The sequence below is a fragment of the Leptodactylus fuscus genome, chromosome 5, assembly GCF_031893055.1.
Source record: "Leptodactylus fuscus isolate aLepFus1 chromosome 5, aLepFus1.hap2, whole genome shotgun sequence".
NCBI classification, from domain to species: Eukaryota; Metazoa; Chordata; class Amphibia; order Anura; family Leptodactylidae; genus Leptodactylus; species Leptodactylus fuscus.
The window spans coordinates 135,335,170-135,361,789 of NC_134269.1; the positions used below are offsets into that span (position 1 = coordinate 135,335,170).

Below are 26,620 nucleotides of genomic sequence, written 5' to 3' on the forward strand. Positions count from 1 at the left end.
ATTTCAGCCCATCCATTGTTCTGTAGCTCCTTATTCTGAGCTATGACTGTGCTATATATAGATTTTAGGTTAGGGCTGGATATATTTTACTCGTGAATGTGTTGAGCTGATCCATTGTTTTGACACATACAGAGAGTGGAAGTTCCAGTTCTTTTGTATTGTCATGAAACCTCTGCTGGTCAGAATCCTGGGAGGTCCACATGGCCGGTGATTGGCGGAAAGCCTCCTCTCTCTGAATGTCATCACACACACAGTCTGGTAACAGCAGGGATCAGCAGCACACTTGTCAGCAGGATTACAGGAGCGTACCATGCCATCAGTCTTCTGGCTCGCACAGTTACCAGAGGGAAATCTCCACCTATTACATGGTAATTACCACTTAGAGGCTTCACATGTGGACCCACATGGGCTGTAGATCCGGGTGCACATTGTATCACATTGCCTGGAACTTTTTGCTTCCAGTCTTGTTGTTTACTGTAGACAGTTTATTGCTTATACAGTGTACATATATGCATCATGGTATATTGCTACTTATGGAATAAGGCTGATATTGACCTGTATGCTATGTAATTTCTTTATCCGTCAGGTTTGTGGAAACTGTTTAGTTGTACTGTACTTGTCTGGATATAGCAGGCTGTGTGCACAGAAGTGGCAGGATCCCTCCAGTGAGTCCCCGCAGCAGCTTGCTGATCCTGCCTATCTGTCGTGCTGTTTGCACACTTTTGTATTTAGCTGCTCTCCAAAGACTTTCAGGTTTGCTCTTAATTGTAGCTTTTCTTTCCTCTGTATAGAAAGTTCTTCATAGGAAAACAAAGAGGATAGGATGTTGCCTTTCAGAGTTGCAGTAGCAGAATTCTCTAGTATCATCCATCATGCTGCTAAGACATTAGGAGGAGACTAGACTCAGAAGCGGCTTATTATGCCCTATTCTAAATGGCTGCCATTATCTCTAGGAGTTTTACAACCTCCCTTTTAAGTAGAAAGCTGGATGAACGTACTGTCACAGATATTCTTTTTACTGAGATTTCTTTTCTTCCCCACCAATTTATGTTGTTCAGTCAGAAATGGTCAGCAATGGGACTTTTCCTGTGGAAGAATAATTGTTTCTGCCAATGGGGGTACATGTTAATAAAGAACTATCAGAGGACAGGTTAATATCCTCATTGGCTCTTTAAGGTAGTCCATTGAAAGAACAAGTCATGGGATGACAGTAAAAAGTGTTTTCTATTTTAGTCCTATTCATTTATGGGGGTTTTACATAAAATTAAAATTGACCTTTATAATTTGTATTTTTTTTTTTTTTTTGTAAAAGTCTCCTTTACTTTTCTATCGGTGTTTTCTCTTAATGAAGGGTCTTATTACAGCTCTGCATCTTACTTGTAGTAACTATATGGTCAGTCATTCATGTTCTACAAACATGAATGACAGCAAACGGGTGAACACAAGTAAAAAAAATAGTTTGTTATAGCACCTTTACCTATGCGCCCATTGACTGCACTCTCATGCTGCCTGCCTCTTATAAGTTTCTGTTTCTTGCATTGAAAGAAAGAATAAGAAAAGCATTGTCATGTGTGTACGTGGCCTAGTACTTCCCACTTAGTATCAAAGAATGGAGGGTCAAGAATGTATTAGGCATCATAAAAAATAAGGAGAAGGTAATAGTAATTCACCGCTAATGGCACAAAACAACAGACGTTATAAAATCCCTTTATTCTCTGCAATAGAAGAGGGCTGTTAAATACACCCGCACCTTTATATGGTTTTATGGTTGTTAGCTGGGTTGAATAGGGGAATCTATTACTGTAATATTTTACAACATGTAACATATTTTACACATTGTGATAATCTGGGGATTTCTGCAGTCAGCAGCCCTATAAGAATCAAATTGTCACCTCTCATATTTCACACTATTGATTTGTAATTCATCATTTCAGTACATTTCCATTTATTGAGATTCTGATTGTTGCTGTTTTAGGTGTGATCTGTCATAAATTATTAATATCTGCACATGCCTTTCTTTGTGCTTTCACTCTAGTTCAGCATATTGTCCACTACTTGCAACAATACATATTCCTGGACACCAAATATTAGCTTTTAATATAGTTTATCAAGCATAATATGAAATATACTATTATTAGTATTTTAATGCTAAAAATATTGCACTGTGAAAAATGAAGTTTTGAAAAAATATAATTTATATAAAATATATAAACATAATTCAGTGTCCTGCTCTGATGAGGGTAAGACAAAAGCTTACACAAAGAAATACCAGTGGAGGGCACATAACCATCCTGTAAGGTGTTCTTTGGGGATGTCGAAAGGAAAACTAATGATCTCTGAATGAGCTTCCATTCCCTCTGGCACAGTAAAATATTCCTGTTGCTTCAGCCCTAGGGCTGGTAACCTGCTAACTTCTGGAGCCCATGAATTAAATATAAAGTGCATTTGACTAGCTGAGGCCTCATTAGACGTCTTTATGGGGCAGAGGAAAAAGAAGGTTACACCATGTGGTATGCAATAGATTTCTTTGGTTCTTCATTGTACATGAAGACAATTTGAAGAAAAAGTTTTTCTGAAGATAAGACGTCTTTGCACATCAGGGAGAGACATTTTAAGTAACCTTGATGGCTAATTGCTTTCCACACGTCTTATGTTTTCAAGGCTGAGCACGTGTTGCCAGGCAGGAGATATAGTTATCAGGTTGTATTAGCACTGAGATACATCATGTTAGGCTCATCATAGGATGTATTCTCAAGCATGAAAATGTAAACAGTTTGAAAGCAAGATTGTGAATTTCATAGTGTCACTTTTACTACTTGTCAACCCAACAGGGCCAGTGCACAGAGAAAAGAACTCTAGCAGGGTCACAGTGCCCTGCAGCTCCAGATTCTGCAGAGCGCTGCACTCAAATACCCATTTCTAGTGTGAGCACAAAAGCAGTAAAAGTTAGAGCTGTCATGCTCATGCCATCAATTGTTATGGCGAAACCATCAGTAGAGGGACAGGTGGCTGATAGGCTTTTTTGCTAAACTTTGTCATTTTATTTCTGTAGAGAGTTGAATTTTTTGTGTCTTAAGTCTCCCACTATTGTATATTTCCACAATTTGTAACATTATAGTGTAGAATAGCACCTGCGTACATCCAAGCCAGTTTCAAAATGGACACAAAAACGATTGTCATTTATCATCCTAGAAAAGATTATGAAGCCATACACATTAGATAGCTATGGCCAAACTCTTAGGGTAAGTTCACACAGAGATTTTTGGTCAGGATTTTGAGGCCGTATCCGCCTCAAAATCCTGACCAAAAAAATGGCTCCCGGAAAAAAGAAGCGAGGTGCTCATTCTTTAGGCCAAGTTGACTCGCGATTTGACCTGAAGACACTCCCTCCTCCGGACTAGACTCATTCATTAGGTCCAAAAAAACCTGGTGTGAACTTAACCTCAGGCTTAGTTCACATGGGGTTTTTTGGAATCCGCCTTAAAAGCCTCCTCCAAAAAACGCCTCACCATACAGGTGTGGTGTCTTTTGGAGGAGGTTTTTGAGGCAGATTCCGCTTCAAAATCCTGACCAAAAATCTCGGTGTGAAGTCAGCCTTAGGCTGGGGCCCACACGGACCGGAAACGCTACTATTTACCCGAAAAATCGCGGCGTTGTACAGTGCAGGCAAAGTGGATGGGATTCATGCGAATCCCATCCCCACTTTGCGGAAAAGATCACAGCGCGGACACGCTGCGATTTGCAAAGCTGTTGCGGCTTTTCAAATCGTAGCATGTCAGTTATATCTATGGAAACGCCGGCGGCTTTCCCATAGATATAATGTTAAGAGAAAGTCCACAGAGGAAAGTTCTGTGAACTTTCACTAAAAAGCGCTGCGGAAAGAATGGCAATGCGTTCATGCAGCGGTTATTCCCGCAGCACTTTAGTGCTGCAGATATGGCCCGTGGGGCCTTAGCCTTAGGGTAAGTTCACATGGAGTTTTTTGGTCTGGATTTTGATGCGGAATCCGCCTCAGAAACCGTCTCCAAAAACGCCTCCCATTGACTTTAATGGGAGCCGTTCACTACTTTTTTCCGCTAGCGTTTTTCTCACGGAAAGAAGAAGCGAGCTGCTCTATCTTGCCTATCTTTGCCAGCTGCAAACACTGGAAATAGAATGACTTTTAGTCTAAGGCCCCATGTAGCAGGCTACAGCCAAAAGGCGCTGCAAGAAAACCGATATGCATCATGTTTTTTTTCCTGCAGCAGACTTTCTGCTTCAATTATACCTATAGGGAAAACAAATAGGTATAGGTATAATTGCAATGTACTTACAGATATCTAGACTGAGGCTGGGGCCCCATGTCGTGTAAACGCCATGGAAAAAAACGCAGTGTTTTATAGTCACAGCAAGGTGACACAAATCCCATCCACACTTTTCGTTAAAATACACGCTGTAAACACGCGGTGATTTTCAAAACTATTGCTGTTTTAGAAATTGCAGCATGTCAATTATACCTACGGAAACGACGGCGGTTTCCCTATAAGTATAATTGAGGCAGAAAGTTTGCAGAGGAAAACTCTGCAAACTTTCTGTCAAAAGTGCTGCGGAGAAAATCGTGATGCATTTTTCTGCAAAGTGTCGATGGAATTAGTCAGAATCCTATCCTCTTTGCTGGTACTGTAAAATGTAGTGTTTTTTGTCCCTGCCTTCACGCTTGATGGGGCACCTGACTAAAAGTGGCACTGTCATAGGATGCTACTTTTCTGCAAGTCAGTCTGTCAAATTTCTGAATGGCAGGATGTGACCCAGACAACTGGGAATACTATTATTACTTATGAGTATCATAATCTCAGTCTAGACCAGGGGCCTCAAACTCGCGGCCCGCGGGCCGCATGCGGCCCCCCGAACAATTTTGTGCGGCCCGCACAAGCCTAGGGACGCCGGATCCGAGTTGAATACATTGCGAGATGATTATATCCACTAGCCGCTACGTTCCGGCTAGTGGACATATAGGCGCGATGTGATGACGTCACATCATCACATCGCGCCTACAGGTCTATTAGTGAAACTGCAGAGCGCAGCGGGGAGCGTTGGATGGTGTGTATAAGTGTTTTTTTTGTGTGTTAAAGAGGACCTTTCACCATTTTGCCCACAGGCAGTTCTATATACTGCCGGAAAGTTGACAGTGCGCTGAGTTCAGCGCACTGTCGGCTTTCCCGATGTGGGCCCAGTGTGAAGAGCTTACGGTCCGGTACCGTAGCTCTTCTATGGTCAGAAGGGCGTTTCTGCCACTCGCGCTGTACTGTGGAGCGGGGAGGAACTCCCCCCTCCCTCCCTGATAATGCTCGTCTATGGACGAGTACTGCGAGCAGAGGGAGGGGGGCGTTCCTCCCGGCTCTCACAGCACAGCGCGATTGGCTGTGCTGTGAAGAAGGACATCTCTGGCTAACTGTCAGAAACGCCCTTTTGACCATAGAAGAGCTACGGTACCGGACCGTAAGCTCTTCACACTGGGCCCACATCGGGAAAGCCGACAGTGCGCTGAACTCAGCGCACTGTCAGCTTTCCGGCAGTATATAGGACTGCCTGTGTGCAAAATGGTGAAAGGTCCTCTTTAAACATTGAGGTGGAATGAAGGGGCTCATGACACTGGAGGCAGACGAAGGGAGGGGGGAGAACGGCATGACACTGGGGCAGAAATGGAGGGACATGAATCTGGGGGAAGAGATGGAGAGGACATGAATCTGGGGGAAGAGATGGAGGGACATGAATCTGGGGGCAGAGATGGAGGGACATGAATCTGGGGGCAGAGATGCAGGGACATGAATCTGGGGGCAGAGATGGAGGGACATGAATCTGGGGGCAGAGATGGAGGGGACATGAATCTGGGGGCAGAGATGGAGGGACATGAATCTGGGGGCAGAGATGGAGGGGACATGAATCTGGGGGCAGAGATGGGGGGACATGAATCTGGGGGCAGAGATGGAGGGACATGAATCTGGGGGCAGATGAAGGGTGTATATGTAACTGGGGGAAAGATGGAGGGGGGACATATAGTTTACGGCTGACTGTAGGAGGATTATACAGTGTGGGGGCACATGAAAAATGAATGGGCGGAGTCAACATAAAAGTGGGTGGAGCTAAATTTGCCACGGTGCGGCCCGCCGACTGGCTGGGATCTTGCTCTGCGGCCCACATGCTGAGTTGAGTTTGAGACCCCTGGTCTAGACTAACAGTTGTAGCTGTTTGTCCATGGAGCAAAATGATCAGAATCTCCAAGAGCCAAATAAGCCAAACTCAATGGGGGTTATTTATCATGTGCCACTTTGCCATTTTTTTTGACTAGTTTCACTGTGGTGCTTATTTATGTTGTGGGTTCACCCCCTTGTTAAATGTTTTACATGTTAGTTTTGATGCACCTTTTAATAATGCTTGGTTCACATCTGCTTTGGTATTCCGTCCAGGGGAGTCCACATGGAACCCCCCCGAACGGAATACCAAACGCAATTGCAAATGCTGTGCAGTGAAAGCACATGGACCCCATAGACTATAATCATGCGGGCAGGAAAGTAGATTGTGAACTACTTTTCTGTCGGCATGATCCAAGCGGAGATCTGGCGGCAAGCACACGGACCCCATTATAGTCTATGGGGTCTGTGTGCGTTCACTGGCACACTGCTTGCAGTTGCATTCAGTATTCCATTCGGGGGGGGGTCTAAATGCGGACTTCCCTAGATGGGATACGAACGAGACCTTAGGCTGTGTGCACGTTGTCCTTTTTTGGTCAAAAAGGAACAAAAAAGGCACCTTTTTAATAATTTCTAACCTGACAGGCTTTCAAATTTTTCACCCCATTTTTACAAGACACAAGTCATAAATACAGCGTGAAAACGGTCTCAGCTTTGACCACACCCACAAGTGGTGAAGCCAGCATAACATGTATAAAAAAAGGTGCACGTTTTACAACTGAAGCGTAGGGAGGAAAAAGATCACTAGAAGGCACAGTTTACACCAAAAAAAAAAATTGGTGTGGCCATGCAGTGTACGATCTAAAAAAAAAAAATCTATCAGTTAAATCGTTACAATTATGTTATGTGTTTGGTCAACTTTAGTACTTCAAAAAATGGCAATTTGAAACTGTAATATATTAAGATTTTTTATTTTATTTTTTTTTTCTGCTTTCAACTCTTATCTGGCCTTCTAAGCCCAGATGCTTAAAAGAGTTGTCTGGAAAAATTTTTTAATTTATGGCTTTAGTGGGAGCTGAAGTGCAGCATCAGTGCCTGGCACAATACAGCAGTCTGAGTTATGGGTGTGTATTAGACAGAATTAGGCATCTGTTCTCACCCTATTAATATCTATTTATAGCCTATGGATCATGTGTCCTATATCATTATTTACATATCAATACAGATTGAGGGTGTTCACACTTGCGCCAATGTCCACCCACCGGGTCTCCATCCAATTTCCCAGAGAAACTGGATAGGGGACAGCTTCCTGGAAATCATTTTTAAAACCCATTCATTTTTGCAGTCATTTTACAGTCAAATCCAGGCATTTTTAAAACCCTCTTACAAAATGAATGGGTTTTAAAACTAATCGTCGGGAAACTGTCCCCTATTCAGTTTCTCTGGGGAATAGGACAGAGACCAGGCGGGCGGCCACAGGCGCAAGTGTGAACGCCCCCTGAGCAGCTTTATGTTTTTATGCTCTGGGAGATGTATATTCAATAATATTTATATTTATTGATATAGTTATCTATACAGTGGCGTAACTAGGAATGGCGGGGCCCCGTGGCGAACTTTTGACATGGGCCCCGACCAACGCTGAAGACCTTGACCAACTGACCCCCAACGCTGCTGTCCCCCCCCCCCACTCATTTCTGCGCACACTATAATATCTTATATTGGCCCCTGTACACAGTATCATGTCCCCATAGTGGCCCCAGTACACAGTATTATGTCCCCATACTGGCCCCAGTACGCAGTATTATGTCCCCATACTGGCCCCAGTACACAGTATTATGTCCCATTGTGGACACCTATGAACAATTATTATACTCTGGGGTCTTTTCAGACCCCAAAGTATAATAATCGGAGACCCAGAGGGATACAAACATAACAAACTACTGTTACTTACCTATTTCCCAACTCTCCTGCATTCTCCGTCGCTGTCGGCCATCTTCCGACGTCATGTGACTGGGGCCCTGCGTCGCGGGTCATATGACGTCACGCAAGTAGGCCAAAGCCTGCCCGGAGCGGTAAGTAACACAGATTTTTATGTTATCTTACCTCTCCCCGACCTCCGTTTGTTATACTCGGGGGTCCAAAAAGACCCCCGAGTATAATAGTGCTTGTGGGACCCGCGCCGTCACTTACCGATCCCGGCCCCTGCCAGGATCGGTAAGTATATAGGGCCCATAACTCCAGCCGGTCACGGCCTTTTAAAAACACAATAAAAAACAAAAAACGCAGAGGTAGTGGCTGTTGTTGGGCCCCTAATGTCCCGGGCCCTGTGGCAGCTGCCTCTACTGCTACGGCGCTAGTTACACCACTGTATCTATATATTCTCCAGTTATATTAAGCTGCTTTTTCATGTACCGTTTGATTTATCCCTTTTTTAGTATAGTTAATGTGGTTTTTAATTGTATTCAATAATATATATAGATTTTTATATAGATTTTTTTGTAGTTTATCTGTGAACTTTTCAACGGATTGAATTTACAGGATTTCCTGCAGACTATTTGTGAATGGGTATCTGTACTGGTGTGCTTTGGCTTGGTTTACTTATGAAGACATAACAGTCAGATTATATATATATATATATATATATATATATATATATATATATATACTGTAGATGTCAATGAGATGCTTGTTCTCTTATCTAGCCATGTATTTCTTTGAGTTGGACTAGTATGTACTTAGATATACACTCACCGGCCACTTTATTAGGTACACCATGCTAGTAACAGGTTGGACCCCCTTTTGCCTTCAGAACTGCCTCAATTCTTCGTGGCATAGATACAACAAGGTGCTGGAAGCATTCCTCAGAGATTTTGGTCCATATTGACATGATGGCATCACACAGTTGCCGCAGATTTGTCGGCTGCACATCCATGATGCGAATCTCCCGTTCCACCACATCCCAAAGATGCTCTATTGGATTGAGATCTGGTGACTGTGGAGGCCATTGGAGTACAGTGAACTCATTGTCATGTTCAAGAAACCAGTCTGAGATGATTCCAGCTTTATGACATGGCGCATTATCCTGCTGAAAGTAGCCATCAGATGTTGGGTACATTGTGGTCATAAAGGGATGGACATGGTCAGCAACAATACTCAGGTAGGCTTTGGCGTTGCAACGATGCTCAATTGGTACCAAGGGGCCCAAAGAGTGCCAAGAAAATATTCCCCACACCATGACACCACCACCACCAGCCTGAACCGTTGATACAAGGCAGGATGGATCCATGCTTTCATGTTGTTGACGCCAAATTCTGACCCTACCATCCGAATGTCGCAGCAGAAATCGAGACTCATCAGACCAGGCAACGTTTTTCCAATCTTCAATTGTCCAATTTCGATGAGCTTGTGCAAATTGTAGCCTCAGTTTCCTGTTCTTAGCTGAAAGGAGTGGCACCCGGTGTGGTCTTCTGCTGCTGTAGCCCATCTGCCTCAAAGTTCGACGTACTGTGCGTTCAAAGATGCTCTTCTGGCTACCTTGGTTGTAACGGGTGGCTATTTGAGTCACTGTTGCCTTTCTATCAGCTCGAACCAGTCTGGCCATTCTCCTCTGACCTCTGGCATCAACAACGCATTTCTGCCCACAGAACTGCCGCTCACTGGATGTTTTTTCTTTTTCGGACCATTCTCTGTAAACCCTAGAGATGGTTGTGCGTGAAAATCCCAGTAGATCAGCAGTTTCTGAAATACTCAGACCAGCCCTTCTGGCACCAACAACCATGCCACGTTCAAAGGCACTCAAATCACCTTTCTTCCCCATACTGATGCTCGGTTTGAACTGCAGGAGATTGTCTTGACCATGTCTACATGCCTAAATGCACTGAGTTGCCGCCATGTGATTGGCTGATTAGAAATTAAGTGTTAACGAGCAGTTGGACAGGTGTACCTAATAAAGTGGCCGGTGAGTGTAGGTTGCGTTTATAGGACATAATTATGTTGAAATAAATTTACATATAAGTGCTGTTTCCAAAATAGATATGTAGAGCATGGTTACACTAGTTAGAAGTATAACCAACCTCATTAAAGGGTTTTTCCAGCCTTAAAATAATGATATCCTTAGGATTGGTCATCAGATCGGTGGGACTCCAACACCCAGCACCCCCACCAGTCAGATGATATCTGCACACTTATATGGGAGCTGAGGTGCAGAAGCAAGGCAGGGCCACTACACAGTGTATGGAGCTGTCTGCTTCCTGTTACATATGCTGTGTAGTTATGATGCCAGAATAGCTGATCGGTGGGGGTGCCAAGTGTCATAACCCTTTTATTTGATATTGATGAGCTCTCTTAAAGATAAATCATCAGTATTATAAAGCTGGAAAAGCCTTTGTATAATAGCAAGATGGACCATTATGGACATGGTGAAATGATGCTGTTAAAAGCAGACTTGTCTGAAAGGTACAGTAGTTGTACAGATTCCATGTGTTCTTAGAATTGCAGCTTCTCAAAATAGATACATAGCAAATATCCAGCTGCATCACTTTATAGCTCCCTCGTATCCATACAAAGACTTATAGAGGAAAGGTTACATTCAGAGACCTTGAGCACAGTGCAAGACACAGTGAGAAACCCCTTTGAATGTAAGATATCAATCAGCTTCAGTGGAGTGGGAGGATACGTTGCTTTTATTGCTACTTTGAGTGGCTTGATACTGAAACGTGAACAACATACTGTGTCTTTGTAATGATGTCTTGCAAAGTAACCGATAGCAGAAAAAGTAAAATGATGTACACTATTTATTATATGCTTAATTTTTCTATATTATTATATAGAACACAATATTCTTATCTTTTTATATATTCTTCTCTTGCAACATCCTGAAAATGTCCTCCAGAACATTTGCTATTAGTTTGAGGAAATATCTACAGATTTTCCTTTATAGTCTAAGCAGGTTTTATATGAATGCATCCAGATCTAATTGCTAAATGCTAATGTTGAGGATGAAACTTTATAGAACTGCTTGGTTTCCATGGCAGGTGTACTGGAAGACGGACAGTCTGAACTGCATGACCTTTTGTTGTCTTGGTGATAAAATAGTGTCTGAAGAAGAAGGGACAAGGCGCCCTTAGGGACACTGAAAGAAAGAAGAAAAGATAAGAAAGCAATGATAAACTACAGAAAAGTCTAGAACAAATAGAGACTATTGTATCAAACCTTTCTTTTTCTATAATACAGTGTACGTCAATGGTGATTGTCTCTCTCTTCTAGCTTTGTTATTTTTTTCCTTAAACTTGGAATAACTTGTGAAGTGACACACAATCTGCAAGTGCCGATAAAAATCTAATTTCTTCTCTGAAGATCAGGAACTTAAATTCAATAACACTAGTAGAATTTCAGTCTAGTCTCAGCAACCAAGACTGGAAAATGTCAGCTGAAATCAGATCAGTCACTACATTAGTGATAGGTTTTTTTTGTTTTTTAGAAGATTTCCTATATTTTGTACACTTTAAGTGTAAAAATAATATAAAATGGACAGTTGTAGACATTACTAATAGAGATGAGCGAACAGTAAAATGTTCGATATTCGTTTCGAGTAGCCGCTCAATATTCGACTACTCGAATTGGATATCGAACCCTATTATAGTCTATGGGGGGGAAATGCTCGTTTCAGGGGTAGGCAACGTTCGATCAAATTACACTTACCAAGTCCACGAATGAGGGTCGGGCTGGATCCTCCGAGAAGTCTTCTCCATGCAGCGTCCCCGCGGCATCTTCCGGCTCTGAATTCACTCTGCCAGGCATAGGGCCTGGGCAGAGCCGACTGCGCATGTCCGCAATACAAGAAAATGTAGTGCGGGCATGCGGAGTCGGCTCTGCCCAGGCCCGATGCCTGGCAGAGTGAATTCAGAGCCAGAAGACGCCGCGGGGAAGCTGAACGGAGAAGACTTCTAAAGGTAGGAGAAGAACCAGTGTTGATTGGCCGACTGTATAGCATTCGTCCAATCAATGCTGGTTCTGCATCGAACTTTTCCATTCGAATAGCGAGTGGTACTCGATCGAGCACGAGTATTTCGAATACCGTAATATGCGATCGAATACCTACTCGATCGAATACTACTCGCTCATCTCTAATTACTAACATTATACACTTTATGAAATGTAAAGATTGAGAGTCTTCAGTAGTTGATACATTTTTAATGGCTAACAAAAATGATTAGAGATTGCAAGCTTTCGAGACTACTAGGTCTCTTCATCAGGCATGATAAAGCATGGTAACATGTCTGATAAGGAGACCTAGTAGTCTCGAAAGCTTGCAATCTCTCATCATTTTTGTTAGCCATTAAGAAGGTATCAACTACTGGAGACTCAATCTTTATATTTCATATCCACTGGCTAATACGGTACAAAGATATATTTTTTCGTTATACACTTTGAGTGACAAAAGCAGATATTTTGCAGAATGTTGGTCACAGAACACAAATGCCATACTTAAAGAAATGGAGTAGCTATCATGAGATTATTTGGGTGCTTAGAGAGTCTACTGCATAACCTGCTGAACTTGAGTCTTGGGGAGATTTACACTTGATCCACTTGCCAGCTGAAATGGACGCCAGGGTAGCACAATGTAAGGAATGTTCTGTAGGTAAACAGCTCTTAGTTATGCTTGTTTGTTAAGTGTCAGTCACTGACAATCCATTGCTTGCACTGTATTGCCTAGCTGTGCAATTTACCATACAAGTAGATACAGTATATAGCTATGGAAACCAGTTTGGAAAGACTTATTTGCAAGTGCTATAATGTGTACTATATTGACCATGTATGGGTATTCTTGGCAGGGTATTATCATTGTAGCTGCGTTTGATACCATCTCTTGAAGTGGTCCCACTTTGAAGAAATGATACATATCTTACTACTATATTTTATTATTTTTTTTATTTTTTTTTTAATAGAACCCATAAATCATATTTAACTAAGTAAATAACATATATGCCAGTTTTAAAGTATTTAGGAGTAGGGCACTTCTGTAGCATACTGTAGAAAACAAAGTGTATGTAAAAAAAAGAGCCAAAGAATAAATGGGGTCACATTTGATGGTTCACAAAGTTTTCTTAACACAGCTAAATGGTCTTGTGTTAACAACAATAGCAAGTTATTTCTGGATGACAGAGCAGGTAAGTTGCTGATTCCTGAAAGCATAGTGAGTTAATCAGTATTCCTACTGGAATTGCTAATGAGCGATGCCACTAATGCAGGCATTCTATTGTATTGCAGATGTTTTAAAGACTGGCTTGACAAAGACTTGGGTGTGAAAATGGACATTGCGAGAAATAAGGCCACAACTTCCCAGAGTTGCCCTTTCAGACAAAATCCAGTGCTGTTAATGCACTTACCCTACCTAGACAATGCTCTGATGGAAAGAGTAGATGGCTCCACATCCTAAACACTATGTGATTACTTAACAAGAATTTTTACTCTTATGCCTGTTTATTCCTGTCTTATTTTGTGAAATTTGTCTCTATCATATATTTCCAGCACCAAAAGAGATAAATATGTACAGTATATACTGAAAAGTAGTTCAAAGTTAGTTTTGGCTGATCCAGACAGTTAACAGACATGGAACCAAAAGGACAGGCAGCAATGTGGTCAGTGTGCAAGCCGAGGTCAGGGCAGGCAGAGTGGTAATGTAACAGTATAACTGGCAGAGGACAGGATAAGTAGAACAAGTTCAAATATGGATAACAGGCAGAGGTCAGGAAATGAGCAGGGAAACTATCTAACCAAAACCACATAGTCAGAAACCCTTGTAACCTTATTGTTCAGACATCTTTCAATGGGGAAGGTACCTGAAATAGCCCAGTGTATTACTGTGGATTCTAAGGAGAATGAGAATCCATGATTCTACGCATCACTGATACAAGTGATTTAATAAAAGAATAGAAAATAAACAAGCAGGTAAAAGACAATAAACAAGAATATAAACATAGTTACAAGCCTGGGGTGAACCAAATGTCAGCTAGCTGACACCCCAAGGTATGCAAGCAAATCAGAGATGATGGGAACCAAGCAGATGCCTGCAATGAATGTGTTGGCAGGCATAACATAACCCAATATTTTATAGTGTCCCACCCAGCCCTCATTCTTAATATATAGAACTTTCCATATGCCTGATAGTAACTGGTTTGGAATTTGACCTTACACCTTTTGTATCAGACAGTACCAGGTATTTCAGCAAACTTATAACACAACTAAAATGGCTAACAGAGAGCTAATTGAAGTGAAAGTAGTATTAAGAAGTAATTTTTAATCATGGAATACCCTAGTCAATTAGTTTTTTGTGGGTCTTACGGTAAGGAGTATGGCGTCTAATTGTTTCCCCCATGAATGTGATTCTGGCTTGACTGGTCCATAAAATTGACATTGCGCATTTACTCAATGACTCCCTTGCGTGTACACAGTGAGAGCACAGAACTGATACAGAACCATACCAGTGCTCCTAACCTCATCAGGGCCCCACAGATTCCTGGTTGGGAAACACAACTGTGCATAGATATTGGACACTTTGGAATCTTTGAACTCATATCTAGATAGTAATACATTACCATTTAAGTGACCACCTTCTTAGCAACCAGTAGAACAGATACTGTTTGCTTGCGCAGTGTTATTGAGTGGACACATGCTTTTGATCTCTGATACTTGGTTACATGCCCACATGTTTGATGTCTGTGCTGTGGGTTGTTTGGTATTTTCTTAGCAGCAATGACTGATATATTAATTATTTACACACATTATTATCCCCTAAATGCTCTGATACTATTTACAAACTCTAAAACTGCCACAGCCCTGTACTTTGTAATAATGTAGTATATAGAATTGTATTAAACTATTAAAGAAGCAGTGACAGCATCTGCACAGAGTCCGAATGAGGAAGGATGGTTATAAGTTTCAGTAATGTTGCTAGTGAAGCATAATTAAAGCTTATTATTAAATTTAGGTGAATTATAATCAAAGTAGGTGAGCAAAGGGAATATAGCGCCCCAGTTTAAAGGGATGCTATCATTAGAATCTTTTTCTTCAGGCCTACCTTGTCAGAATAGCCTTAAGAAAGGCTATTCTTCCCCTATCTTTAGATGTCTTTTCCGCAGTGCCATTCCGGTGATATTCACAGTTTTCACCGTATGCAAATGAGTCTCCAGAGAGCACTGGGGGCGGTCCCCCTGTGCCCAAAAAGCACTGAGGGCGCCCCTGTGCTGCCTGCAGACTCTCCAGTGACACCCTCCATTTTCTTCTCCGCGTCTTCAACCGAAAGTGCCAAATGTGTGTGTGCAGCAGCCATTTTCCTGTGGCCTCTTATGTGATTGTCCATTTGGTCACAGGAAAATGGCCGCTGCACATGCGCTTTTGGTTGAAGACTCAGAAAAGAGGCAGTCATGAGGAGAAGAAGGAGGTCGTCGTTGGAGAGTTTGCATGTAGCACAGAGAACGCCTCCAGTGCTGTTTGAGAGCAGGGGGACTGCCCCCAGTGCTGTCTGGAGACTCATTTAAATACAGTGAAAACCGTGAATATCACCAGAATGGCAGTGCGGAGAAGACATCTAAAGGTAGAGAAAGAATAGCCTTTAATGAGGCCAGAAAAAAAGGATTCTAATGATAGAATCCCTTTAAGGAATGACAGCCCTGAATTCTTAATATTTATTCAGTCCCCCTCCCCCCCCCATATCTCCCCTATAATGTCCTCTTGCTTTTCCTGCATAGTTGTCACAGTTATAAATTAGACAGATGTAAGATTCACTTGGATCCTCTCTCATTATTCATACTATAATAACATCTATGTACAATTACTGCTATATCTTCAGAGAAAATCAGAGCGCACTATTATTATTATTTATTATTATTATTGTTTATTTAAATAGCACCATTAATTCCATGGTGCTTTACATTTGGGGGTTACATACAATACACAAAATATACAGGTACATATCATACTAACAGTGATCGGCTGGCACAGTGGGGTAGAGGGCCCTGCACTATCACAGCACACCAGTTTTCATGGCATAATTGAATATTAATATACTTTTGTTAAGTGAAGGTGAACCTAATGTAAGACCACTTTTACTGTGTGGAGCACATAAGGGAACTGCTGATACAGCATTTCCCTATACTGCTTCTTTATGGGAATGGCTCTCCTGATGAGCAGGTTCTGTATGTTATTACCAGTGAGCTGTCTATTACTCTGGCCTCATAAACTCCTAGATTGCTGCTTGTTTCTTCAGAAAGTAGTCCGCTGATGACCCTAAGCACCAAAAAAACAGGCTATCAAGAACTGCAGTGAAAGTGAGAACTCAACATGGAGCCAAACCCTAAAGGTGTTCTCCAGAATGTTTCTATTGATGTATGTGTTTTCCAGGGCTGCAGCTACTGATATTAGCTGATCGGTTGTGGTATCTTTTGTGGTCCCCCACTGATCTCGAGACCTGTCCTAACCATAGGTCATAACTATCACAAATTGGGAAACCCCTTTTAACAATCTAAGATTAATATACTGTACATGTACATGAGTTACTTTAATGGGGATGTATATCTCTGCTTTGCAGATGAAGGTTTATTTAGCATCACTAACAGGTTGTGGGCGCTTCACTAACAGCCAGAAAACCAAGATGAAATATTATGAGTAAAATGATGTCCAATATTAGAGTTACAGTAAAATTATGAAGGTGAAATTGATAGTTCTTGCTCAGGAAGATAGTAGGACGTTTAATATATCAGTAGGGGGCAAAAATGCCAACATACCAATCCTCCTAACTTATGAAAAATGCTGGTGATTCAGTGCCTATGAAAGTATATATGCAACAAGCTCTTCATCTTTATATGGCTGAAGAAACTAGGTGAGATATAAACCCATCCACAACCTTAACATGGTTTGTAACATTTTCCAACTTCAACTCCAAAACCAGCTCAGTCTCCAATTCTACAGTCCTGTGCAATGAATGAACATTTTTGGGTCTCTGTGCAAGAACCATATATGGACCTCTTGCTTCTCAGTCGCTCAACATAGAGTATCCTTCTCTATCCATCCACAAAATTCAGTAACTTCTAGATCTAATGGACAGCTGCACTTAAGTAGGGAGTATAGCCCTTTACTACTGTACTTGGGCACAAGTGAGGCCAATTGTTGACTTGAGGCAACATATAGAAATGATGTAACCACTGAGAAGACGCCACCCTTGGAAGAAGGTTATGCCAAAACAGGCTTTGGGGTTGACATCATCATAGGAGAAGAACATCCATTATGCGTGATGTATTTTGATGTTCTATGTAGCATTGAGCTTTTTATGTATATTTTCTTTTAGCAGGTTGGTGCCATTTAGTTATACAGTATATTATAGGTCATTAGACATGGTGCTATGGTGATTTCTGTAGTGTGTACATGTATTTGTGGGTTGATTTCACTATTACTATATCGTTGGCAATATTATTTGGCATACTTGCCTGCGAGAATAGCTTTGTTCTGTTACTCAGTGTGATATTTATATCCCATGGTATCCTTCAGTTAAGTGTATAAGCTGTAATAATTTAGACTATTGGGCATTTCCCTCTGCTTTATAGCCATACTTGATAATTATTACTATGTGATACTCCGCTGTGATTCCACTTTTTTTTTATACTTTGTCTATTTTTTAAAAATTTTTTTTATTTTTTTAAATTTTCTTAATAAGAACAAGGAACATAAAAAAATTACAAACATTTGTGATCATACGTAATATCGCAAGTGTAAATACAATAATAGATACAGAGCTGTGTTTCAAGGTATCCTACCAAAGCTGTTCTTCTCTGACACAACATAAGTATGTCCATGACCCACATAGCGACCATAAAACAATATCTTCCAGACTGGAAATAACCAGAGGTTCTAAACAATATAACTGAAGTTACAGCTGGTCTAGTAGCTATTGGGGTTGTCTGAATAAAGTTTCCCCAAATTAAGATGAATCTCTTAATCTGTGATTCTTTATTTAAGGTTGTATATAATCTATTCATATTAAATACCCCATGTATTTTCTCAAGAAGCAAAGTGATAGCGGGTGCCCCGGAAGACATCGACTCCTGCCGCCAAGATGCAGAAGAGAAGGCTGAGGGGAGATTTAATAGCAGTCTACAAATATCTGAAAGGTAGTCACAGTGCAGAGGGATCTACCCTATTCTCATTAGCACAAGGAAGTACAAGAAGCAATGGGATGAAACTAAAGGGAAAGAGATACAGATTAGACATTAGGAAAAACTTTCTGACAGTGAGGGTAGTGAGAGAGTGGAATAGGCTGCCACGGGAGGTGGTGGGCGCTCCATCAATGGAAATCTTCAAGCGGAATCTGGATAAACATATAGCTGGGATGATTTAGGAAAACCTGCACTCGCAGGGGGTTGGACCCGATGGCCCTTGAGGTCCCTTCCAACTCTACCAAAAAGAAAAAAAAAAAAAAGATCAAAAGTAGATGTTTGTTATATTTTGAAATCTGTTGAATGTCGGACTGTGCAAATGTGCTAAATAAATCCCATTCAGTCGTCCAACAGAACTGAATGTTCAGCTTCCTTTTAATGTAGTCCTGAGGTTTTTTTTAGTTTTTTTTTTTTTTTCAATAAAGTATGTAATTATTGTTTATTACTTAGTGGCAGCTTTTGGCTCAATATCCATTAGTGTTGTTTATGTGCATTTCTGTGCCATGTGATACGGGGTAGTGGACTCCTGGTTTAGGGACTGTTTTAGTTGTTACTATCTACTGTTGAGCACTTTTTTGCTTTGGTATTTATATTGGTGTTCTTAGTACTTGGTTCCCGTGCAGCTGCAGAGATTGAACATATGGTACAATTTGTCCAGTCTTGTAAACTGAATGCATAACAATACATGAATAACATAATATATAGCCCATGGGCACTGAGAGTCAGATCTTACACAAAAGTTAAGCCAAGATGGAGGATTACACTTGCGAATGTTTGAAGCCAGTCATTCATATTTATTGGTAGTGTTCCAGATTCTTTGAAGTTTGGATCTTTAGAGAATAGGATTTTTTTATACAATTAATATAATTAATATTTTCTATGATCTGGAAAAATGTTCCTTTGATTACATATTGAAGACGGACTGTTTACTTCTCCATACTTAAGCCTTATTACTTGGCCATACCCTGTCTGCATATCTATGTGTCAGGTATGTCATCTTTGAGTTATGGTGCTTTATATACAGTGTAGTGGAGTATTTTTATGATATTTATGCCACATACAGGATGTCTTTAAACATATTTCTGAGAGACTAATTGTAAGAGATTTGATCTTGCATAATAAGTGGATGTCTGGGGACAATGTGTGGGCTAATGCTACAAGAAGGACTTTGAAGTCGAAGAAATGAATGTAAGTTCCATGACCCCAGACAGATTTCTCCCAAGGCACCAAGACTTTATGTTTTCCATCTAAAGCTCAATTGTACTTTAGGTATTTTTAAAGTATATTATGTGTTTCCTAGAATACTGTAGTCATAATAGCACTGTGTGTACCATAAATACATTGAATTAATAGTCATTTGCAGATATTGGTTGTTATTGGCTATTGTATTGTTATATTATGGATGTTGCTTTGTTTTATTGTATAGATTTTTTAAAATTGATCTGATACATGTGTATTGTTTGTTCTAGGAAATCTGTTTATGGGTGATGTCTTTTTATATTTGTTATGGTCCAGTGACACTGTAAATCTTGAATGGGCTTTTGATATTTATCAGCTTTTTATAACCAGAATTAGTAGGTAGTTATACAATGCCGTTCCATACTGACAAATCATGGAAAAGGTCATTGAAATTCGATTTCTTCATGAGACCTATATATATAAAACCGAGGCAGCAACACATTGCTGTTTTTCCTGCAGCACATTGCAGAAAAATACGAGCAGAGGAAATGCTGCAAATTCCAAAAATTTAGCATTTTCAAAATCGAAGTATGTCAATTAAACCTATAAAAATGTTGGAATTATAATATCCATATAGATATAAGTGTCCATTCACATGGATTTTTTTGGCGCTGATTTTGGCGCTGAATCCACATCAGAATCCACGTGAAAAAAACACCACTCCATAGAGTTCTATGGGTTCTGCTCACTTTATTTTTCCACTCGCGCAAATTTTCCGCTTGCGGGAAAAAAAGCTTTTTCAGGCAGATTCTGCCTATACAAACCAAAGCAGTCAATGGGAGGTGGAAAATCCACTGCGCGGATTTGGGTGTGGAATTGGCAAAAACCACACGGAAAGACCGCTAGCAGTTTTTTCAAGGTCCGTACACTGTGCTGGAGGAAAAAAAAAACAAACTAAAAAAACCTCAAAAAAAACGCTCCAAAACCACTTTTCCTAATTCCTGAAGCGGATTTTTTCCTCACCAAAAACTCAGTGAATGGACCCTAGTGGAAAAAGGAACCCATTGAAGTTAATGAGAGGCTTTTTTTCCACATGAATTTTCAGTGCCAAAAAACTCAGTGTGAATGGACCCTGATAGGGACAGAAAGTCTGTAGAGGAAAACTGTGGACTTTCTGTGGAAAGCGCTGCATTTTTTTCAGTGGCGTTTCCGCAACATTCGGCTTTAGCCTTATTGTGCAAAAGCAGTACATAAAAATCGATATAAATTTAATATCATTGTAACTGTAGTGACCAGCAGAATAAATGTAACATGTTATTTATGATGCCTAGTGCAACACATAAAATTTAGAACATAAAAATGGCAAAACTTACCTCCCACTAAGGAGTTAATACAATTTAATCAATAAGTTAAATGTCTATCAAAATTGTGCAATAAAAAAGTACAGCTTGCAAAAAACAAGCTCTCTTGTGGCCATGTCAACATTAAAATGAAAAAGTGATGGCTTTTATAATGAAACATTGTAAAAAAGAAAAGGGCTGTGTCCTCAAGTATCAAACTAGGCTGAGTCTTTAAAGAGACACTAAACCCTGAAAACCAAGACTGGCTAAGGTCCGACATAGTGGGCCACAGCGATAACGTGTTGTAGGAAAAACCGCTGTGAAAACGCGTCACTGACGACCGTCCATTACGTCCGTTACCATCCATTGTACTTGTTAGCCATAGATATTAATTATAAAACATAACAGACACTTCATATCGGAATCTTCATAAGTCTTTTATTTTGAACTGAGCCAAAAGTCCTGCACTCCGTGTTATTATCTCTGCCAAATAAGAGACCTGTGATACATGTGAAGAAAATGGATGCTAACAGACTACAGAGTAAATCACATTGAAATCAGTGGGATTTATAACATATGGATCTTTTACTGTCCGTCATTCGCATATTTTACCCAGCCTTCCGAGAAATCTGGGAATACCAAGTCTGACAAATCTGGCAAGCTTTGGATCAAGGAGATTTATTTCAAATTATATGACTGTCATTTATTATTCACCAGTCCCTATCACATTATCTGGGTACCCAGCTTTCCTGGCAGAACCCTAAGCAAATCTGGCATGGTATGCCATACTAATTAATGCATGTACACATGGTAACAAGGCAATAATGAGGTATGTTATTCAGCATATGTGTCCAGAAAAAAAGAGCAAGAAAAATCAGGGGATGACATTAGGTGTCACATAGGGAATTATTTATTCAAGGACCGTTAAATTTGTACATAAGACACCACTTTGTGCAAGTGCAATGAGGGTACATTCACACAGCGGAAAATGAAGTGAAATTCTTTTTCCCACCCCCATATTTAGCCACGGGATACCTGCGATGGGATGCTGATGCAAGTCATTTGCATTCAGTGCGGCTTTCCAATGGTGATTAGGCCTAGATGAACGGCCCTAATGAATAGGAAGTCTCAAGCCTTGGAATCCGCAACAAGATCAAGTAGGGCACTTATTTTTTTCAGTGTCCTGTTGCAAGTCAACAGATCCTCATTGGATATATAAGGAGTATATACAAGAAGTTTCTTTTAAGAGGGCAAAAACTGCTACAAAACAATATATGTAAGTGTTTCAACCTGAAACTTTGTAAAGAATTAGGTTTTCACATAGATGCCTTGGAAGCTGTCCTAGTGGCTTGTGAAATCCAGAAGAGATTGCCCTTCTAGTGTTGACTGCACCTCCAGTACTGAAAGTGCAGTAGGAATTAGAAGCACTAGTCAATGGGACACGTCTAGTCACCATGTCGACCTGGTTATCAGAAATGATTCTACCCAGCACTTATTCATGCTACTGTTGCTGTACATTGTCAGCTACTTGTTCAGAGCTCCCAGTGAAAAGACGAAGCTTTTAGGATTCACATTAAGCATTACGTAGATTTTTGTTTCCTAACATTTCAGTGTTTAGCTTAGGGGCTAAAAATGCATTAGGCTGAAAGTCCAGACCTTGGGCTGAAGTTCATAAAATTAGGTCATGCAAAATACTGCTCGACTAAACTTCACTATTATATAGTGTGAATGGATTGAAAAAAAAATAGTTAAATCTTAAAGTTAAATTAGTGGGAATTAATGCTTAAAGAGGACCTTTCATGTCCTCAGAGACGGATATTACATAACACTAGAAAGCTGACAGTGTGCTGAACTTGCTGGTATGCGCTTGGATCTCGGCGATATTGGTGCTGTTAGTTTTGGCACCAATATCTCTCCACTGTCAGAAAGGCGGGCCTTATAGCCAAACATTAACATTGGACTCTAAGGAACGCTCACCCCAGACCCCGTCCCCCCTGACAGTACTCTTCCATAGCCATGTACTCTCGGGGGGAGTGTTGCTCAAAGCCCAGCGATGACACCAGGCTATAAGGCCCGCTTTTCTCACAGTGGTGAGATATTTGGTACCAAAACTAATGGCACCCATATCTCTGGCACCATGGCACATGCCAGCAAATTCAGCTATCAGCTTTCAAGTAGTATGTAATATCCATCTCTGAGGACATGAAAGGTCCTCTTTAAATGAACGTGCAGGTTGATATGTGAAGGCATGGTAAAGATAAACCTGTCTCAGAAGCCATCTCTTCAATTTTTCACAGTTTTCACAGATCATTAAATACATGATTAATCATAGTGCATTGTGGGCATATGTCAAACATAAATAACAGTTGGCGCAGAACCGTGCCACACAGGTAAAGTATAAACAGAATATATTCTACTGTATATGATTAACAGATAAAATGGGAAGGGTTGAACTTATTCTCCCTGCTGCCTGAGGCATATCATGTTCCCCTGTTTTTTGACCCTCAACACAGTATATAGCCCCCTTTTCTTGGTCACCACACAGTATATGAACACCATTTTTTTTGGCCCGATACAGTATATGAAATGGAATAGGAGGATCAGATGATTGAGCAGTATAGTATACATCTTTCCAAAAATCTTGTACAGAGGGGCAGAGCCACATATAATGTTAAAGGTCTACTGCAAGAAGCTGACATATAGGGCATTCCATATGAGCAGACTTCTTCTCCTCACCGGTCAGGATGTTAAACACATAAATGGCTGCATGATTGAGGCCTGGTTCACATCTGCATTTGGTATTCCTTTAGGGGAGTCTGTTTTGGGACCACCCCCCCGAACAGAATACCAAATGCATTAAAAAGCAGTTATCCAAGAAAGCACTGGGACCACATACACTATAATGGGGTCCACACGAATCATGCGGAAAGAAGTCTTGCTTGAAGTACTTTTCTCTGCGCATGATTCGTGCGGACACCGCGCAGAAACCACACGGACCCCATTATAGTCTATGGGGTCCATGTACTTTCTTTGCTAACTGCTTTTTAATGCGTTCAGTATTCCATTTGGGAGGTCTCCAAGCGTACTCCCTGAAGGGAATTGCGAATGCATATGTGAACCAGGCCTGAGTTTTAGATGAGTTTCCTTCAACTTTTTGCTCAGTGTGAGTCTATTGCAACCCAGCTCGCCTAGATGTGCAGTGATATTTTTGTTTGCCCGTAGGACTTTTTCCCAATAAGGTGATCTCTTTATTTAATTTAGTTGTGTAGCTTACACACAGATATTCATATATATCATGGGGCCCCATAGCAAAAGTCAGAAATGAGTCTTCCCATTTAAAAAAAATAAGTAAATAAAGTAATGTAAAGTAATGAGACTAGGCTGCCAAAGCAGATATAGCCCAGTAAGTGGTGTTTTTATCGATGGGGGTGTGTGTGATGAGGATAAATTTACATCAATAACTAGCTGTGTCTTTCTGACACATGGAGGGTTAGAGAGTCAGATCACAGTACATCAAGACTTGTTCAGGCCTTCATAATCTCTCCTCGTGGCCGAGAAGGACAGGGATATTTCTTTAATAAATCCACCCAAAGCCAGAAATCCAGCCAAAGATTGAAAACCTTTTCCTATTATGACTGGGAGGTATTTTAAAACTATGGTCTAGTTGAAAGCCAAAGATTAGAGTATTTTCCTGGTTGATGTACTTTACAATACATGTTAATGTGCACTATTGTGGTAGGAAGCTAAAGCAAAAGATAATCTGCTAAAAATCCTTTTATCTATCTAGAATTGTTCTTGCAACCTCATATCATGTATTGCTTGAGATAAATTTGCTTGTGCCTAAACACAGAATAGAAAAGGGACATATACTGTAGGTCAGTAAGAGAATACAAGAATTCATAACTGAGGAATGATATGAAAGCGTAGACATGAAGGAACACAGTCATTGCTGATAAAATCCATTTCATGTTAATGCACTTTGTTGATGACTCCATTCCTATAGTATTCTACTGTAATGTTTTCATTGTGTACTCTGAAGCATAAGTCATAACAAGAAGTCACAGATATGCAGACATCACTCTTAAAAGAGTTGTCTTATAAAGATAGCCCCTGTCCATATGCCCTATAGCAGGGGTAGGGAACGTACGGCTCTCCAGCTGTTGCAAAACTACAACTCCCAGCATGCATACTGGCTCTGCTGTTCTTGGATCTCCCATGGAATTGAATAGAGCATGTTGGGAGTTGTAGTTTCACAGCAGCTGGAGAGCCGAAGGTTCCCTACCCCTGCCCTATAGAGTGGACCTCCCTCAGTAAGCCAGAGGAGAGAGCCATCCATGGATTACCAGAATGGAATAATGCAGAGTCTGACTGTCCAAGGTTTTCAAGGCATAATTTGCTAAATAGTGGACTGGATGAGGCAACCACTTTAACTTGTGTAATGTAAGCTAAGTAAAAAGTCAAGGTAATGAAGATCTATACGTCACTTACTTTGGAAGGCCATGCATTGATGGCTGTGACTGGTGCAGAAGCTGTTGATGTAGAAGCTTTCTCTAACAGGCTGTATTAAAAGATTTTCTGGTGCTTCCTATGGTCTCCTTGTCTACTGATGGATGGTCACCATTATCATTTACGAGACCAAAATGCACATTCACATACTGTATGAGCACATTGCTCTAATGATGGAGGTTATGTACCATCTCTTCTTAAAGCAGAGAATGTGCATATATACTTCTGAAGAGGAAGTCTTGTAATAATGTTACTGTACTATTGACAATCCTCACAATTCAGGACTCTGAATTGTATATGTATGGCAATTACATGGTAACTCCCCACTTATGTCGTAGTCATATTTATAACATACATCAGCTCTCCATATACTGAATTCTGCTGAACGTTTGACCCAGTCATGCTTTGAGTTGGGTAGAGGGACCATAAAGGTCGATGTGGATTTCAGACTTCACTGCAGTATTGGTCATAGCTGCCTCCTTAAAGGAAGTCTGTCACCAGGACTCAGCATGTCCACCTAGCCCTATAGATAAGTAGGTTAAGGGTCTCAGTGTTTTTCTGTTTTGAACTGGTGCCTCCATTGCTGACGTATCACTATTTTTGGCAATATAGTGACATTGTAATGTCAAATGCTGTCAGTTCATGTACCCTCTGATTTGTAAAGTGCTGCTGACATGTTGGTGCTATATACATAGTTATTGTTATTATTATTATTATTATTATTATTATTATTATTATTATTATTAATAACAACAACAACATTATTTGTAGTAATTTGGGTTGCCTTTGCTCCAAAGCAGTAAGTGGTAACACTCTCCTTGCTCAAAAGAGATCATTTGCATAATGATAAGAAACAGTGACATCTTGAAGACAAAAACAAAAGGGAATATGGACACCAAGCAGACCGTAGTGTAGTATTTTTATAAGCGTTTAGAAAATTAAACAGAGGAATGACGCTCACCTTGTAGGGTTGTGAGCCCAAGTCACAACTCTGAAATCACAATACAAGGTGACCGAAGGGTTAATCTTCGGATTGAGGCAGCATGTTCCTAGCACCGCATGGGTGTATGATCGTATACACAAAGGACCAAAACAAACCGGATCCCAGATGAATCCGGCAAAAAGGAACTGCGCTCTTCTTATTCGGAAAGTACAGATTTATTGGCATCAAACTCACACACAACGCGTTTCGGGCGTATAACCACGCCCTTCTTCA

The 26,620-nt window shown here is 40.7% G+C and overlaps 1 protein-coding gene across 9 annotated transcripts in view; it reads left to right on the forward strand.

Moving 5' to 3' along the window:
- Positions 1-148: 148 nt before the first annotated feature.
- Positions 149-26,620, forward strand: part of NRCAM (neuronal cell adhesion molecule) — a 106,928-nt gene continuing 80,456 nt past the window's right edge. For 4 of the 9 annotated variants that reach the window (XM_075274212.1, XM_075274211.1, XM_075274213.1 and 1 more), the window contains exon 1: positions 151-368. The gene's annotated coding sequence lies outside the window, so the exon portion shown is untranslated. Of the gene's footprint in view, positions 369-26,620 lie in introns of all 9 variants that reach the window. The other 5 variants (XM_075274210.1, XM_075274209.1, XM_075274217.1 and 2 more) reach the window with 3 other exon arrangements.